The following is a 17,148-nucleotide window of genomic DNA, read 5'->3' on the forward strand; positions in this document are numbered from 1 at the left end:
CTTATACAAACCCAGACATAAGCAGGGTATCACAACGTATAATAGGAATCATGGCCCTTTGATTTTTGGTTTTCCTATTGGAACACCTGTCACTTTTTGGCAAGGGCACACCACAGCACCAGGTCTTCTTTGGTAGCGCTGGGAGGAGTGTGTGTGTGTGTGTGTGTGTGTGTGTGTGTGTGTGTGTTCGTGTGTGTGCGCGCGTGTGTGTGTGTGACTGCGAGTGTGAGAGAGCTGAAGATGAAACAGCCGCCGAGGAGGCAGTGATCACATAGACAGACGGGGTGAGTGACAGACAATACCTGCTGTAAAATTCCCTCACATCTCCCCTGATCTGTATTCATAGATCTCGGCTGCTATGCACTGCAAACTGTAGCCCACACCAGCGGGCCCTTTCGGCGCACCGCCCCACTCAGTTTCACTCTTGCAACTCACTACACAGACCACTTTTTCTCTCCTTCCCAAAATATTTGCTGTCTTTTGTTCTTTGTCTAAATGATGCCTCTGATCACAAGGTGAAAGCTCAAAGGAACTCTGTGACAAATGTGGAATTTTCCCAGCTCTTCTAATCCATCTAATTGTGTTGTTTCAAATGCAGGGCTTCTTTTGAGTGTGTTCTTACACTCAATTAACTTAGAAATGATTCATATGTTGGCATTTTGTGCGTCTGACTACTTTTATTTCTCAGCATGATGGAAGCCCTCATGTTTAGTGTTGATTTTGCTCCTTCCACTTACATGCAACACACATTGTTCTTTTTCTAGAAACTCATCCACAAATTTTATGCATTGTTTATACTCAGTGAAAGTTCTTCAAAGGGATTTGCTCATGATTATTATCAGTGCCATCACAGCCCATGTTTTTGTGCTGTTACATACCCTCCTCCTCTTGATGACTGACTCCAGGCCTAAAACTTCCTGAAACCTAAGCCATGTTTCAAGAGAAACATGCACACTCCGAGGACACCACAACACAGGGGCTGCTCAAAGTGGATTAGGTTTGTTGTGGCAGATCTGGGTTTCAGGTTTGACTTGAGTAATGTGTCGTTTAATTTCTTCGGGAATTGTTTTGACAAAACAAGTTAGCGCAAAGTCGGAAATGTCGTCTAAAACAAAAAGGGTGTGTGTAGCGTGTAGGATTTTTTTGTTTCCCTTTTTTTTCCCTTCGCGCTCATGTGAAGCATATGTCAGTCATCAGCGGAGTGTTACAGTGGAAGTGACATCAGAACCCTGGAGGGCCTGCACTGCGAGAGAAGCTTTTTGATATGATTTCTGAGAACAGAGAGTTTAGTGAAAAGAAAGGAGTTTCTTGTGTCTCTGTTGTTGGAGGGGGGAGTCTTTCTATACAAATAGTGGAAGTGAACTGGAAGGTGCTCTGCCACGCTTTTACTGAATCTTTATCATTTTAGCTGTCAGCAGAGGTAAAAGCCGTGATTTGTGCTGCTAAATTACACATTTAGCACGACAAGGGTAATTATTATGACGTTAGCGCGCACAGATGGAGAAATGTTTGTCAGCCATGATTATAATTACAATCATTCTGTGGTACTGAAACTGAAAAGTGTTGTGTTTGATTGACCTGCATGTTGAAACCTATTTACTGTGTTGCTTTGGATTTTTTCCACCTTGATAAATAGTATCCGCTACTGTACAATCACTGAAAAAAATAAGGCAACTGGAACCTCTCTGACCACAACTGGACAGTGAGGACAAAGCCGCAGATTGACCAGTGTCTGCTGATCTTTATCCTGGCTTGTCTCAGGCTTGGAGGTGATGATGCCCACTGCAGCCAGAGATTGATGAGGGCCAGCACAAGTGGCGAGAATGAGCTCTGGCCTTTGAAGTCGTCCACATGGAGCGAAATTGATATATCAGTTTAAGCCCTGGACCCTATTAAAGGAGCCCCCGTCAGGTTAATGTGATAGCCTCCATGTTACCCCAGACCCATTCAGGTCAGACCTAATTCCTGCCCCCGCTCTTTGCAATCTCATTTTAGTTTCTCATCAGTAATGTTCTTCCCATCAGAGGAGCTCCACTAAGTAGTATATCACACAGCCAAACACTGGGCCATCTATGTCCTGGAGTGATTTAAACCTCCAGCCAACATGTTAATCACCAGCCAGAAAATCCCATGGTTATTTGTACAGGTTGACTAGTCTTTAAAGTGGGCTCTGTAGAGATACCAACCTCAATAGACAGTATTTATGCATCCCCTCTTTCCCTCAAGCTCTGCTCTTCTTGCTTTTTCTTCTTTCAAGTTTGTCCTTACTGAAATCTCAGCCCCGTGTCCCTATGGTCAAACAGTTGAGCAGGAGCCCCAGGTCCACAGATGTGAGCTCTGTGATCATTCATTTTTAATTGCATGCAGAAATACATTTGCATTAAAAATGTAGAACAGTGTCTTTTTAATTCAGACACAGTGTATTTATTATTAAACCATTGTCTTGGAGGTCAGCTCACGAGAAATTATCTGTCCATCAGATTCAGGTCATTGTAAGCATTCCGGCTGGCCAGATCATCCCCAGGTTTTAAATATGTCTTTTATTCACTTTGATTTCCTTCGTCTGTCATGAGTCGTCAGGGCAGTCTGGATATACAGCATCAAAGAGAAATGTCACCAGATTTAAACATGAAGAAGATTAATGGCAGAAATCTATGTTTTAAAGAGACAAGTGACAGTGGTCAAAAGCTGCAGTACATTAAAAATTCAGTTGGTGATAATTAATGTGATCTTAGTTAGCGGTAGGAGGAGAACTTTGGCTCTCCCTACGCTCTTGTGACTTGGTCTTCTTTGGCTGAAGTTAGAGCAACCATTTCGCAACTGTGCTGTAACCACAGGAACTCCACCACCTGGCATTGACTTCATTAGGTGCAAGCAGACAGTTCATTTAAAACTTGCATATCACAAGAATGTAATTTTTTTTTTTCTTTTGCAATTCTCATGAAACTTGAATGGGAAGTAGTGCAGAGGTAAAGGAAGATCAGAGGAAAAACACATTGCATGCTGTCTCCTTGTCCAGAACCTAATCGCTCACTTGTAACGTAATTAATGTAAAGTAATGTAAAGTAGAGCATTGGCCTCAGTGGTGGATATGTTCTCAGAGTGCTTTTCTATTATCATTTTGTTATCAAACTTATTTGTAATTTCTTATCAAATGTGGATATAAAAACAATGTGAGGGACTTGTTATATTCTAGCTGTAAATACAATTTGGGAAATTGTTTGTGAATTACAGCTGATTAATTCCAGTTTTAAAGCAACTCACAAACTAAAATAAATCATCTGACAACTGGCATGAAGTCAGCAATCACTGATCATAGACACATTAACAGGAACATGCAGCGTATAAAGAAATTCAGAGCTTCTTTGAAAGTTAAATTATTGAAGCGTGTAATGTTAGTTGATGCTTGTTGTGGGGGCAGTGTGAGGGGTGGCATCGGGCTATTTCCTTAGGAGCATTTCAGACTAAAATTAACAACTTGCCAATCGGGGTCATGGTGTGTCCTCATCTTAAAAAAAATTAAAAACCTTTCATTTCCATAACACAGATGCTTTGTCTCGTTATATCATTTGTTTCTTTCGGCCTTATTGATACCTTTGCAAAGCATCATGCACTCCAAGCCTCTGTGTATAAAGAAAGAAAAAAGAGAAAACTCTCAAACAAATTTGTTTATAACAGCATCATTTTAGATCTGCGGGCCCATGCATATTTTGTCTCGTCTGAGTCAAGAGTGTTGAGATTAATCCCATGTTGTTCCTATTATTGGCCTCTCCTGAGACATCATGATGTGAATGACTGTCTAAGCGCCATCAGATCCATCAATTGGATTCAAAGAAATGTTATCCATTACTCTCTCCAACCCAGCAGATGTTGAGGTTTTTGTAAGGCGAATTCCTTTATTATGTTAATATCACTGTTTTGTCACATGCACCATTTCCATTTGAGTGGGGTGGAAAAATCATCAGATGGATTTGGCTCCCTCAATAAGAGATGTTTGACATTCAATGAGATGAGAAACATGAAAAATACATTTCAATGGCAAGTGGCAGATGACAATCACAACAAGATGGCCCTTTGAATAAGCAGAAGATCACAATATAATTGTGGCACCATGTTGTGATTTTAAGACACTGCCTTGTATAAATTTTGCATTGATTATGGACTTTTGAAAAGTATAGGATATGAAAGATGGGGACATTTTGTGGTGACAATGACTGCATTTTCCTATTTTCAGAATGTATTTTTTTTTTATCATCATCATAAAAGCATATAAAAAAAACCATATGGAAATGTGGCTTTGAAGGATCAGGAGAGCAAAACATGCCATTACTTTCTTTTGTTGTTCAACATTTAGACACTCATACCAGGGTGTTAGCTTAAAGTTGTTGCACCCCCCGCCCCCACCAGCGAGAATTGACATGACACTTTCAGTAATTTGTTAGACATAATCATAAACCTGTTTTAGTTTTATGCATTGAATTTATTTTTATGGGAGAAATATATACTGTGCGTATAATTTATGTCAGTGTTTATGTCAGTGTCTGGGTTTGAGACTGAGTGCATGTGTGTCGTGTGAATGTGTGTATATACATGTACTATGTATCTGGATGTCTGCATATCTGCAAGTGTGTGTGTGCGCGTGTGTGTGTTAGTCATAGGCTCAGAGGCATAGCATGGGTCTGCATGAGGGAGTGTGGTGGCAGAGCACTCCTCTGATAGGCCAGATCCAGGGTGCACTGAAGCCTTTCGCATATATATGGAATTTTTGAATATCTAAACCATTATTTAGCATCCAAATCAGTTCTGCTTGTCTGACTGATGGACAATTTCAGTGTGACCCCAGTCTTTTTGCATGTGACCTATACTGTCGGGATTCTTGCATATTGTTTGGATGTTCACGTTGACTCTTCTCCCATTTTTTCTCTTTGATCCTTTTAGCATGCTCTTTGTGTTGGAATTCATGAAATATTCATAGCTGGACTGTGGCTTTCCCATATCTTTATGTACAATTATTGGCAGCCGTCCTGTTATGTTGAGCCATCTTAATAGTAGGTATTGGGCTCGGTTATGTGTGACTTCAGATTTTTCTGACAGTTTAGCTGGTCTGTGTTATGAATTGATAAGGTGAGACATTATATTTGCAGATTGTGCACCATAGCTGCCTTTTTAGCCTACCATTAATATTGATAAATGCAAATAATGTTTCTCACATGAGATAAGCCATAAGAGCACTCTAAATAAAATGTGACAAAAATATATTATTATTATTATTATTATTATTATTATTATTATTATTATTATTATTATTATTATTATTATTATTATTATTATTATTATTATTATTATGTATCCTTTGGTCTCACCCATGATCACCTTTGCCATCACCCTAATAGAGTCCTGATTTGAGGTATGCTGCTTGTGTCGATAATGCTAACAGGGTTAATAGTGTGTTCCTCTCCATCATGACCAGTGCTATTGGCAGCAGGAGTAATTGGACACAGGATGTCATTATCATGCCCCTGTGTGTAGCCAAGGATTTGCAGGACCACAGAGGCCTGTAGTGTGGCCCTTGCCAAACTCACTGATGTCCTCAGGAGTTTCACATGTAAATACTGTCTATTCTCCCAGCTTTTAATATTTTTTTTCCTGGAGGTTTATTAATGTGCAAATGGGTGAAAGTGCCCCCCCACCCCCCACCCCCTCATACCAGCACAACGTGTGCACAGAGGCACAGAGCAGTTTAAGGAGAAGAGATTCACAAACCAGCCGCCGTGGAGCTAAGCCTGTGGCTCTCTTCACTAGGGAGCCACTAGGAGTATTTAATTCTCTCTCTTACCCTTTCTCCCTGGGTCTGTATGTGTGGATGAGAACTGTGTGTGTGTGTGTGTGTGTGTGTGTGTGTGTGTGTGTGTGTGTGTGTGTGTGTGTGTGTGTGTGTGTGTGTGTGTGTGTGTGTGTGTGTGTGTGTGTGTGTGTGTGTGTGCGTGCGTGCATGTCCATTACCCAACCAAAAGTCTCCATGTTATTTTTACCACTCTCCAATATGTTCTCCTGGTCCAACTTCAACCACTGAATGGCAGTGACTGCATGAGTGAAATAGGGTGAAAGATGTGATATACATCCTGATACTGGTATTGTGCACAGAGGTCCTGCACTTACAGGGGCATACAAATGGGCAAATCTAGGGATAAAGGCTCCCAGGATTCACCAATAGTCATATGAATGCAAATAGGATTAAAGTGCCAGCTTTAGAGGCTAATATACAATTCACAGTTCTTATAGGAGTCTGGCTGCAGCCAGACCTTGTACACCATACTGTAAAATGAGGATATGTTTATGAAGATGGCTTTCTTGTCCCTGGTCCCCCTTTTCCCCATCCCGAAAATAGTCTCTCTATGATTAACAGTTAGGAAGACCCTTCTCATTAGCATTCACTGTCTCATCCCTCAGGTGTTTTTCAGTCAATATTAGTTTGATCTTTGTCTGGGGGATAAATGATTGGCTTGATGTAGTGTGCATTTGTTTTTACAAACCCAACAGAGTGAACTACAAAGGGCTTTTCATTCAGGTTTAGACAGCACTCGAAAGCTTTTTTTTTTTTTTTTTTTTTTTTTTAAACTTGGCTGATTTAACAAGTGTTTAAACTGACTGATCAAAAAAAAAAACAAAAAAAAACAAGAAAGAAAGAAAAATGTGTTTCATGCTGCGTCTGGCTGCGGCACTCACTAACAAAATAGTTAGTGCAGTCAGGGCCTCTGTGTCCATAACCTCTCAATGACTGTTGGTCGCAATAAATATTACTTGACGTTTAGCTGCCGTTTTTCTTGTTGAGGGAGAAAATAACAAGGGGCATTCTGCTTCATATATTTTCATTCATTAGATTCTCTTTTAGAAACTAAGCCCCGTCTTCCTTTCTTTCTGTCTTGTTTTCCTTTCCTCTACGCCCCCTCCCTGCGTACTTGGTGAGGCTCTGTCAAAACCAAGACCTGCTTTATCTCCATCCATGAAGTTAAGAAAGCTGGCAAAGCTGTAAATTTGGACGCCCTTCGTTAAAGGAGCTCCCCCGGCTGTAATTCATCTCAATCCCCAATGGTCTTTAGCTCCCTTTCAGAGGCTGTAAAGTACTGCCTAACACTCACTGGCAGTTGGGGGAAACTGGTCCGCAGAGGACCCAGGGGTTACCAGAGAAGGGCTCGTGTTTGAGGGGACAGTCCAGGGTCTGTGACACATCAGGGTCAAGTGACAGACAGGGATGATATATGGATGCTCATGTGACACAGTGCTAACAAGCACAGGCATTTACAATAAGTGTCATTTTCCCTTTCTCATTTTTTTTCCCTTCCTTTCTCTCTCATATGCTTGTTTTCTGTCTTCATTTCATTTTCTCTTTCTCGCTCTTTAGTTTCAGTCAAGACTTTTTAGGATGTTGGATTGTTTTAAAACCTTTAACCTTTAATCTTTTAATATCAAAATCAGTGTGAAACAAATGACTGCCTGTTGGAAATTACAAATTGTAAATATTGTAATAAGAAATTTGCTCCCTAAATTTTAATTTTTGTAAGTTAAAAAAAGGGGGGAAAGTACGTTCTTAATATCCATTGAAAGTTATTATTATTATTATTATTACTGTTGTTGTTGTTGTTGTGGTTATCATTATTAATATTATTATTTCCCTGGATTTGCTGTTGCACAAATTGGAGTATTAGCATTTAAAAACTTATAATGTTGCATGTTAAAATCTGTTTAGTTCAAGAGGAAATGGCCACTTTAGTGTGTGGGTAAGATCAGAGTGTGAACTTTGTGCAACTATGTAACTATTTTTGTAGGCTGAGGATGAACATCCAGTAAAAATAAATTGGCTTGAGGTTAGGCTTCCTCTGAAGCAAAAGGAATTAAACGAGCTGTGTCATGAAGAGGTTTGTTTAAGAGCTCATCTGATTTGGAGTCAAGGAAACAGCTGGGTAGTGGTGGTAGCAGGGTGTTTCTGGGTGTTGGCAGGGTTAGAAATAGCACTCCAAGCTAGGTCCTTACGCCCCAAGTATCCGTCCAACACCAGCCAGCAAGGCAGGAAGAGGGGCCTTCCTCCTGCTCACATTCTAGCTCAGATCTGATTGCAAGGCAAACATGGCATCTCTCCCCAGATCCCTGGGTAAACATTTCCTGAAGAAGGGAGAAATGGGAAGACTGTGAAAGGCCTAATGAGTTAATTATGACAATATTGGAAACAGTTTGTTGATCAGAGCTCAATTAAGATAATCACATTGTTACACTGCTTCTCTTCCATTAAGTCACAAGAAAAAAACAAAACAAAGTTTTTACAGCTTTACTTATTTGTCTATTTGAATGGAAGAGCAAATTATCTGTCCCTAAAATGTGAGGCACTGTCATCTCTCCAAATGAGTTAGAGACCATATGGTTAAATGTCCACGTTGGTAGATGGAGTCATGTTTTTATTGTACTGGCAACATCTTGGTCCACAGTTGTGAACTTAAAAGAGAGGGTTGCTGCTTTAGGTCAGAACCTTAAAATAGGACAGTCCTCAGAAGCTGTGCCAGGCAGGAAATGCTTTGATTTTCTCTTCCTCTTTTTTTTTTTTTGATTTTATAAGAATATTCAATAGAGCAGCTGGATCTGGCAAACAGGTGGCAGAGCTTAGTTTCTCCACACAGTGCTAAAGCAAACTTCCCGAAATGTATATTCGCATCACAAAAGCCATGTAACACATGCAAAATATTTTTCATACTTTATAGTGAAAATGAAGCCTTTTATTTTTGCTCTGGTTAAAATTGGAAGTGATATATGGAGAAGGAAAAAAAAAAGAGAACACAAGGAATGTTATTTTTGTTTAAAAGTAAGCTATTTGCAGAATATGTCTATGAAGGCTAGAGCAAATGAATCAAGATTTCTGCAGTTCACAAATCTGCAGCCTGCAGTATTAACGTGTGTGTTTGTGGGAACGTGACGCACATTGTGGCTCGTCTCAGTAACCTGAAGCCAGGCTTAAGGGCCCACCTGTCTCTAGTTGTGGACAGATGAGGCCTGGCTGCCAGGAGCTCCATTTATCTCTATTGCTAATGCTAATACTAATGCTAACATTAGTGCTAACATTAGCTACTGTTCTTGTTACACTCTGTCAGCCTCATGCCATTCCCTTGGCTTGAGCCAAAAGTGAGACCGATAGCCTATATATGCTGATGGCTTTGCTGCAAATTCATTATATTTGGTCTTGGGATTTATTTATTTGCTTATTTGTTTATGGGAAATGGTAGCTGTACCTTGCTTCAACCTGAGAGTATGCGTTACAGTATTTCAAGAATGCTGCTAATTTAGTACTAGAGATGGTTATATTTTAGTGATCACTCTCACTGTATTCTTAGCTGCACCAGAGCTGGTTTGAGTGTCACGGCAGAAGTAATGTGGGTTTATTGTTGGCAGGATTCTTATCACTGTTATCACAGTCTTAAGTGTCATTTTTAGCAGACTGGACTGTCTTTAAATCAAAAGTAAAACTAAAATGTCCCTAGACCTAGACTTACAGTAGAATACAAATAAATAAATAGATTAATCTTTGGTTACAATTGCATTAGATTAGTGGAAACTCTGCTGAAAGGTAATTAAAAGTGCAGCTACAGTGCCAGCACAGTGCTTTAAAAATAGATCTTTTAATTGGAATTAAAACAAACAAATATATATATATATATATATATATATATATATATATATATATATATATATATATATATATATATGTATATGTATATATTAAAAAACAATGCAAAAAAATATTTGTTAGGTACAAGCTTAAGTTAGCTGGGGTTAAAAACCTAAGGTCTCATCAGTTTATAGGGAAATGTGATAAATTAAATGTTCAGTGCACCAACATATGCTTTAATTTGCCTAGAAAATGGGCTGCATAGTGAGATCCATGGTTATGTCTAAGAGTGTTACTGTAGCTTGTTCTCTTTTTTTTCCCTGTGTAATTACAGCATGTTTTCTTTTGGCAACATGCATCCTAGAATTAGCAAATGAATGTTTTAACCCTGGTGAACTTCCACAGTGTTTTATGCACTCTTCTCCCCATTACATAGCATAGCTTTGGAAATTAACACAGGCGCTAATGACCTTTAGCTTCACTGGCAGGTTTTAAGTGTGATCAGTGGGTATATGTTTAAACGTGTTGTCCTGTGCCTCAGGAGATTATAGTAACGATACCAATTAGCCCAATCTCATTAGCCAGCGAAACTCCACCGAGTCACACAAATTAAGGACCTTCTCTAATCTGACAGTCCCAGATGTGAGCCCGTGCCCTCTGTGTGTGTATGTGAAAATATAAAAGAGACAAAGAGTGTGGTCTTTTATTTTACTGTGAGTTTATATATGACCTATTTCTAATTGTGTGTGTGTGTGTGTGTGTGTGTGTGTGTGTGTGTGCATGTAACTGACTAACTGTATGTATGTGTGGGTGTATGCACATGCAACTGTGTAAAGGCATAAGCTTAATTGCATGTCAGGGATCAGACAGCTTCTATATGTACAACTCTTCTGCCAGCGCACACACACACATACATACACACACACACACACAGACACACACACACTGAAGAACAGCATCTAACTTTCATGTGTTTGTTTGGACATATTCACCACCTTTTGATTAATTTATGAATTCTTGAAAGATGGAGGCTGTGCTCAATCTCAGGTTTTAAAGCTTCATGTTTCCCATGCTGTCTCGCACCCCCCCCCCCCCCCCCCCTCTTTATGTTTGTCTGTTTTTGTCAGTTTAAAATATACTGAGGAATAGATTTAGTCTTACAGTTATTGGGAAGAAATCTATTTTTAATATACATACACACATATGTGAATATAATTTGATCATTATTAATAAAACGTTCAAATCAAACTTAATATAGTTTTTTAGAAACTGACAAATAGCTTGTGCTATATGAATGAGGTATTATTATTAATATTATTTTTAGCTACATGTATGTTTCATAGGGTTGTTGGCTTTTTCAGTTTTGATTTGTAAAGACAGTATATCCTCAATAAGGGACAAGGTTAAAAATAAAAAAGTGAATAAAACAAAGAAATTCTTAATATGTGTGTATTGTTTTTATTTTGTGTTTTAAAATAATCTCTCTTTCTTCCTTTCTCTCTCTCTCACAGGCATACTCACTTATTCTCTAGCCCCACATCTGATTAGTGTCTATTAAAGATCAGAGGGGTAGGCAGGAAGTGCCCTGCTGATCTGCTGCGTTACCTTTGGATGAGGCCGGCCACACAGCTGGCGCACCACTATACCTTAGTACTGTGTTATTAGAGCACCTACAGGCTGACTTTAAACTGAAGCAAGAAAAAGTTTGTTCTAAAAGTAGAAAGCATTTACTTTCAGTGTAATTGATTAGGAAATTAGTTTGGAATTTAATCTGACTTACTTTTGTTTGTTTCTTTGTTTCTTTTTTCACTCTTGAGTACAAAGTACATTTATTGATTTTTTTTTTCTTAAGTATAAAACAGAGTTGCCTTGTGCTGTATAAACTGCTCCTAATTGAAAAACAATAGCTATAAGACTTGCGCCCACCGTGTTTACACTAATCAACATTAAATTTCAAGAAGCTCTGTGAATTAAGTACGGCCTGTTTTACTGAAACTTAATATAATGTTGGCTATGTATCGGGGTTTTGAAACTTTTGACCCTCGAATCTTGTTACATGATATATTAACACTGTCTCTGAAAACAAAAATTACATTCCCATACAACTGAACTGCATTCTCAGTTACATTTTGTGGTAAACATATTTTGTCCTGAAAAGAAGAAATGCAGTAGCATAAATTTCTTTCATAGATTTTGGAGTATGAGGTAGAATGGCAGCGGTAGACTGTGGGATGATTGATTTGAGAATTTCCACTTTGGTAATTTTTATTATCTGGGTAAAATGAATTGGTTAGCTTTAGGCAAAATTCATGGTTAGGCTTAAAATACACACTTTCATTACATTTACCATATTAGAAGCAATAGGCTGCAGATGTTTCATTGCTCTGATTGATTTCAGATCTATCCTGTTGCATCCAGAGGCATTTTGGTCTTCGCCCAATCATAACTGAACCTGAACTGAGTGTTTTTCACACTAATTTGTAGCTCTACTTTGTGTGGTAACGCTAGACTAGCTGTGTTCAGTAGAACTGCAAGAAGCAAAGGCTATTTCTTTTAGTCTATTACTGTTAGAGAAGGTTGCAGGGAAATATTAACTGATATCATACAGTATATCATATGTAAGATTGTCACCTTAATATTTTGATACGTTGTAACTATGTAATAGATACATTACATAATTTTCATCACAACTGGCTATCACAAATACAATAGCTATAGTTTAATTTCCTGTTGTAATTATGTTTGTGTTTATTAGTTTCTTATTTATACTCCATGTTGTCCATATCAATACAACTGGGAAGATACAGATGAAAGAATAATAAAATTATGAATGATTATCAAGATCAAAGACATAACAGCTGTTGATATTTTAATCTAATAGTTTTGATTTTGTGTTGTTCTCTCTTTTTATGTTTCTAGACTTTTTACTTTTACTATTTTAATATATTCTTAGCATATTTTTGTTGTGTAATTTACCCTTTAAGAAAGCTTCTGCCACACCAGTAAGTCCCACTAATGCCATTTAACCCTATGTTTCCCCTTCTCTTATGCTTGGTCTCATTAGGTCAGGATTAACAGGGGATTACTGTAGCCATGGGCTACTTGCTCTTTAACACTAATATCTCGAAGTGATGCTCTATAATTTCATTTTGAACGCCTCAAATGACTTGAAACAGGAGGGGTATCTGGGCCTTGGCAGCTAATCAAAGAAAATAACTCAGGGATGGCTTGGATAGCAGAGCACTTTCCACTTGCGCCTTCATAGATGCCATGTTTATTTACTATCCTCAGAGGCAGGAAATTAAAGCTGGCGTGTTTAGTGTAATTGGTCATTTTGTGTTATTCACACATCATCAGGCCTCTGTAGATTAACATTACCTGTTATTGCAGAAAAATAATTTCTTTGAGCCAGACAACTTCGGATTAAGGTCATCATCGTGTCTTCTCATTATTATTTTTTTTCCTCTCTCTCTACATCGCTGTATTTACAGCATTTCCTGGATGAATATAGCGGATGAGCGAACTCCAGTGTTTACAAGGTAGTGTATGAAAGTGTATGTGTCATTGTCTGTATAAGAGAGACACATCAAACTGAATTGACAAACACACAGGCCACTCACTTCAAGGGTGTGTGACAATCATGACATCAGATCTGAGAATCCTATGATATACACACATGCACACACATGCACACAGAGAGTCTGTCACACAAGCTCAATATCCTGGTCTCAGGACTCATTTTAGTGCTGTTGTAGATCCAGCTGCTGCTGCTGCAGCTGTTGCTGTTTGTGCTCTTGTTTTGGGTGAGAGCTGTATCTGTAAAGAACAGAGCAACCTCCACAAAATATCTATGATTGATCACTGTATTCTGCCATCATAATCTGTCACCTTGTGTGCTTGGCAAAAATCAAAACACTTTGCTTTCAAAATTCTCAAAAATGGAGAACAGTGTACGGAAGTAAATTGGCATCCTTTTGGTTTGTTTGTGTGCCTTGTAACTCTACCTAACAGCCACTAGGCCACAAGACAACAGAGGAATGATTTCAGTTACGTATCTGAAGTCAAGCAGCGATATAACACTGCCTGCCAAAATGACACTCAAGTGAGCTGTAATGACTACATTGTTTTTACTGCCTCTCTCCACCCTTCTTCTAAGCAGCAGGCAAACACACCATCGTAAGCTAGCAGCACACTGAAGTCTGTGTGCTCTGAGAACTTAAGGAGTTTTGAAAGTTAAAAGAGGGCTTTTCTTCTCCCTGATCCTGTTGTGATGTTTCCTTGGCTGTCTTTTGTGTTGGAGTGCACTAGACGATGCTATTATGTTAGAGGTAAAGTAATATGACTGTGACAGGCTTCAGTATCCATTTGAAAAGCATGTTTGGTAGACAGCCTCGTGTAGTGCAACTCCTTCCTTTAAGAAATGCACTTTTCCCTCATGCACACTTTCAAGAATCTTGTTAAACACAAAAGGAGCAGCACCTGCTTCTGTGGGACGAAGTGGGGGGAAAAAAGGGAAAGGAGAAAATAACTTTCAAAAAAATATTATAAATGTGCTTGCCAGGTATATGAATGTCGAGTTGAATTTGGTGCAAAGCCTGAAAGAGTGCAGTTAAAGAGCTTAAAGGCTGACCTTGAAAAGTCTGCCGTCAGAATCGTGTTAGTAGACCTGCTTCTCGCCTGTCAAGGTACGGTAGAATCACAACATTGTTTATTCACTTTGATTTGTCAGAGATGCATGCAAGAGTATTGACAAAAGATCTCTCCTCGCTGCACCTCCTGCCTCTATATACCTTCTATAGTTCCATCTCACCATAAATGTGCCTGGTGCCATGTGCACCACAGTGGTGCCCGTGCCTGGGCCTTTATAGATGTCCCACCCTAATTATGTACCTCTGCTAGTGGCAGTTAGGGTAACACTGATGTTTTTTTTTTTTTTTTTTGGTTTTGGTTTTTTTTAAGGGTCAGCAACACCCATTAGAATTAGCAGCGACACACGCTGAAGCGTTTGTCATGCGTGTCACACAGTGCTCTCTCTTCAAGCCTTGCCTCCCCCCATGTGCACTCCATCTGGGGGGTTGGCAGTGGTGGTGAAGGGGTTGATGGGGAGGGGGTGCTGTCCATACGGGGGCTGTGGTACTCTCAGTGTGGCACATCAAACTCTATAAAGGGAATCATTTATGTGCCACTCCCTATTACTGAACAGCATGGAGACAGCTAATGAGGGCCAAGGCAAAAGGAATATATCCACCACTTTGCTGTTAGACAGACACTGGCAGGGAAAGAAAACCAAGAGTCTTCAGGGAATCATTGTTTTCAGGAAAAAAAAAGGAAAGAACAAAAGGAATATATGTGTGTGTGTGTGTGTGTGTGTGTATGTGTGTTTTTTTTTTCTCAGACCCACTTCATCTATCAGTTTATTTATTTATTTCTTAACCCAGTAGCGTTGTACTTAAGCTACAGTAACAGCTTGAGGCGAGGAGTCTGCAAAACACACACCGTTTTGCGCGTGCTGTGTGCGCATTTTTTTCCCCCTTTCCTGCCAGTGAATTTATGATTGGTAATGATAAAAGTAAATGTGTGAGGGCTAATGTGTAAATAAATGTATGCCCTGGATGTATATGTGCTAATGGACACTGAGGTATAACCGTGTATGTTTGCAGTGCACATGTATATGTGCACATGTATGTGTACGTGAATTCACACATGCACAAAGGGGTCTAGTGGTGCTGATAAAAAGGTAGCTGTGACATTTCCAATTTGCCATGCACCAGCCCACTCCATTTTCTTCCCTGCTGCCTCTTACATGGTAGAGTAAGCCTCTAGGATTGACAATAATTACAGCCTGCATAAAATGAAGAGGGTAATATGAACACAGCTTTGCCATAATTGCCTTTTCATTATTTGCTAACAGTGAGCTATTCAGTCATAAGAAAGAGATTGCATAGTAATTGGCTGACAATGGGAGGCTGAGGCTCTGTTCAGAGGCTGTGGTAATTTTTGTGTTGCTGTGAAGGTTTTTTGAGGGGCTTTTTTTTATTAAAAATCTGAAGCATTAAACTGTAATTTAAAACTACAATTTCCAGCATGAATGAAAATCTGGGTATTAACATGAGCTCCTATTTAGAGTGGAACATCCTATTAGCAGTATTAGCACTATTTGGTAACTTTCCATATGGGCCGCCTCTCAGCCCAAATGGGATTTGAGACAGCTTTGTTTCCCTCTCAGTCAGTCTCACACGTCAACAACACAACATTGTTTACACTGGTGGGAAATTCTTGTGTAAGGTGTGTATATGCCTGTGTTTGTGGTAATTGAGGGTCAGGAAAAAGTTTGACAATCTGTGACGCGCACATAAACACAAGCCCACACTCAAACAGAATAAGGATACGCTTTCTCTCTGCACATTACATAAGCACACACACACACACACACAGACACACATATAAACACACACCTTCACTTGCACATGTTATACACATCATACTTTTGAGGAACAAGTGGACAGCAATAGCTCTTCTGTTAATATGAGCTACATTCATATGAGACTACATAGGCTGTGTGTCTGCTAATGTTTTTTTCGCAACAGTCCGTGTCTTATATTACATCATAATGGATTTGCTGTATTGTGAAGGGAGTCATGATGTTAATTTGGCTAAACGGGATTTTGAGGTTACACCTGGGCCTCTGGAGATGTTGTTACTATATAATCTCAAGGACGATGAAAATAGGCGAGCAAGTCTTGGTACGTGTCTGTGTGCTGCACAACGGTTCCTTTGTAAACATACGAAATGCTCTCACACATGTCACAAAGAATCCAGGTCATCTCACACTGTCCTGTAGCTCTATTTTGATAATGTATTTTGATAGCTGCTGTTTAATGATAAAGTACATTCACTATAAGTTGCTAAAAATGTCAAGCAACCTGGTTATTTTGGGGGAAACAAGTGACCAAATTACTTTTTCTTCTTACAGAAGCAAAACTGAGCTGCCATCTTCACAGAATTTTGACCTGCTATTGTTATATGGTAAGATTTAAGAATGCAATTTACAACTACTAGCAAGGTTTAAAGATAACTTATCTAAAATATTTTCTCCTTTAATTACACTTAATATGAACTTGATATCATATAGTAATTAACAAATACTTACAAAATAAAATTAAACAATTAAGTTCTCCTAATCCCATCCAGTTATATTGCTTACTGTTACTGTCTCAGTTAATCTCACTGAACAGAGAACAAAAAAGTTGCAGATTTAGCAACAAAACAAAGCACAGGAAGGTGGTGTGGGGGGGTTGGAGAGAAAAATGAGGATCTATTTGGTATTGCATCTGAAGGTCTTTTCTGTGAATTATATTTTGTTTCCAAGCCACGTCAAACAACCTATTCTTTATTACCAGCCCCGGTTGGCATGAGACAGCTCAACACCAACTCCACCCCATCTTTATCATTATAGGCATTTTTTTTTTCCTTTCCAGACCTTATACCTCACTGTA

The sequence above is a fragment of the Archocentrus centrarchus genome, chromosome 3 (genome assembly GCF_007364275.1).
Source record: "Archocentrus centrarchus isolate MPI-CPG fArcCen1 chromosome 3, fArcCen1, whole genome shotgun sequence".
NCBI lineage: Eukaryota > Metazoa > Chordata > Actinopteri > Cichliformes > Cichlidae > Archocentrus > Archocentrus centrarchus.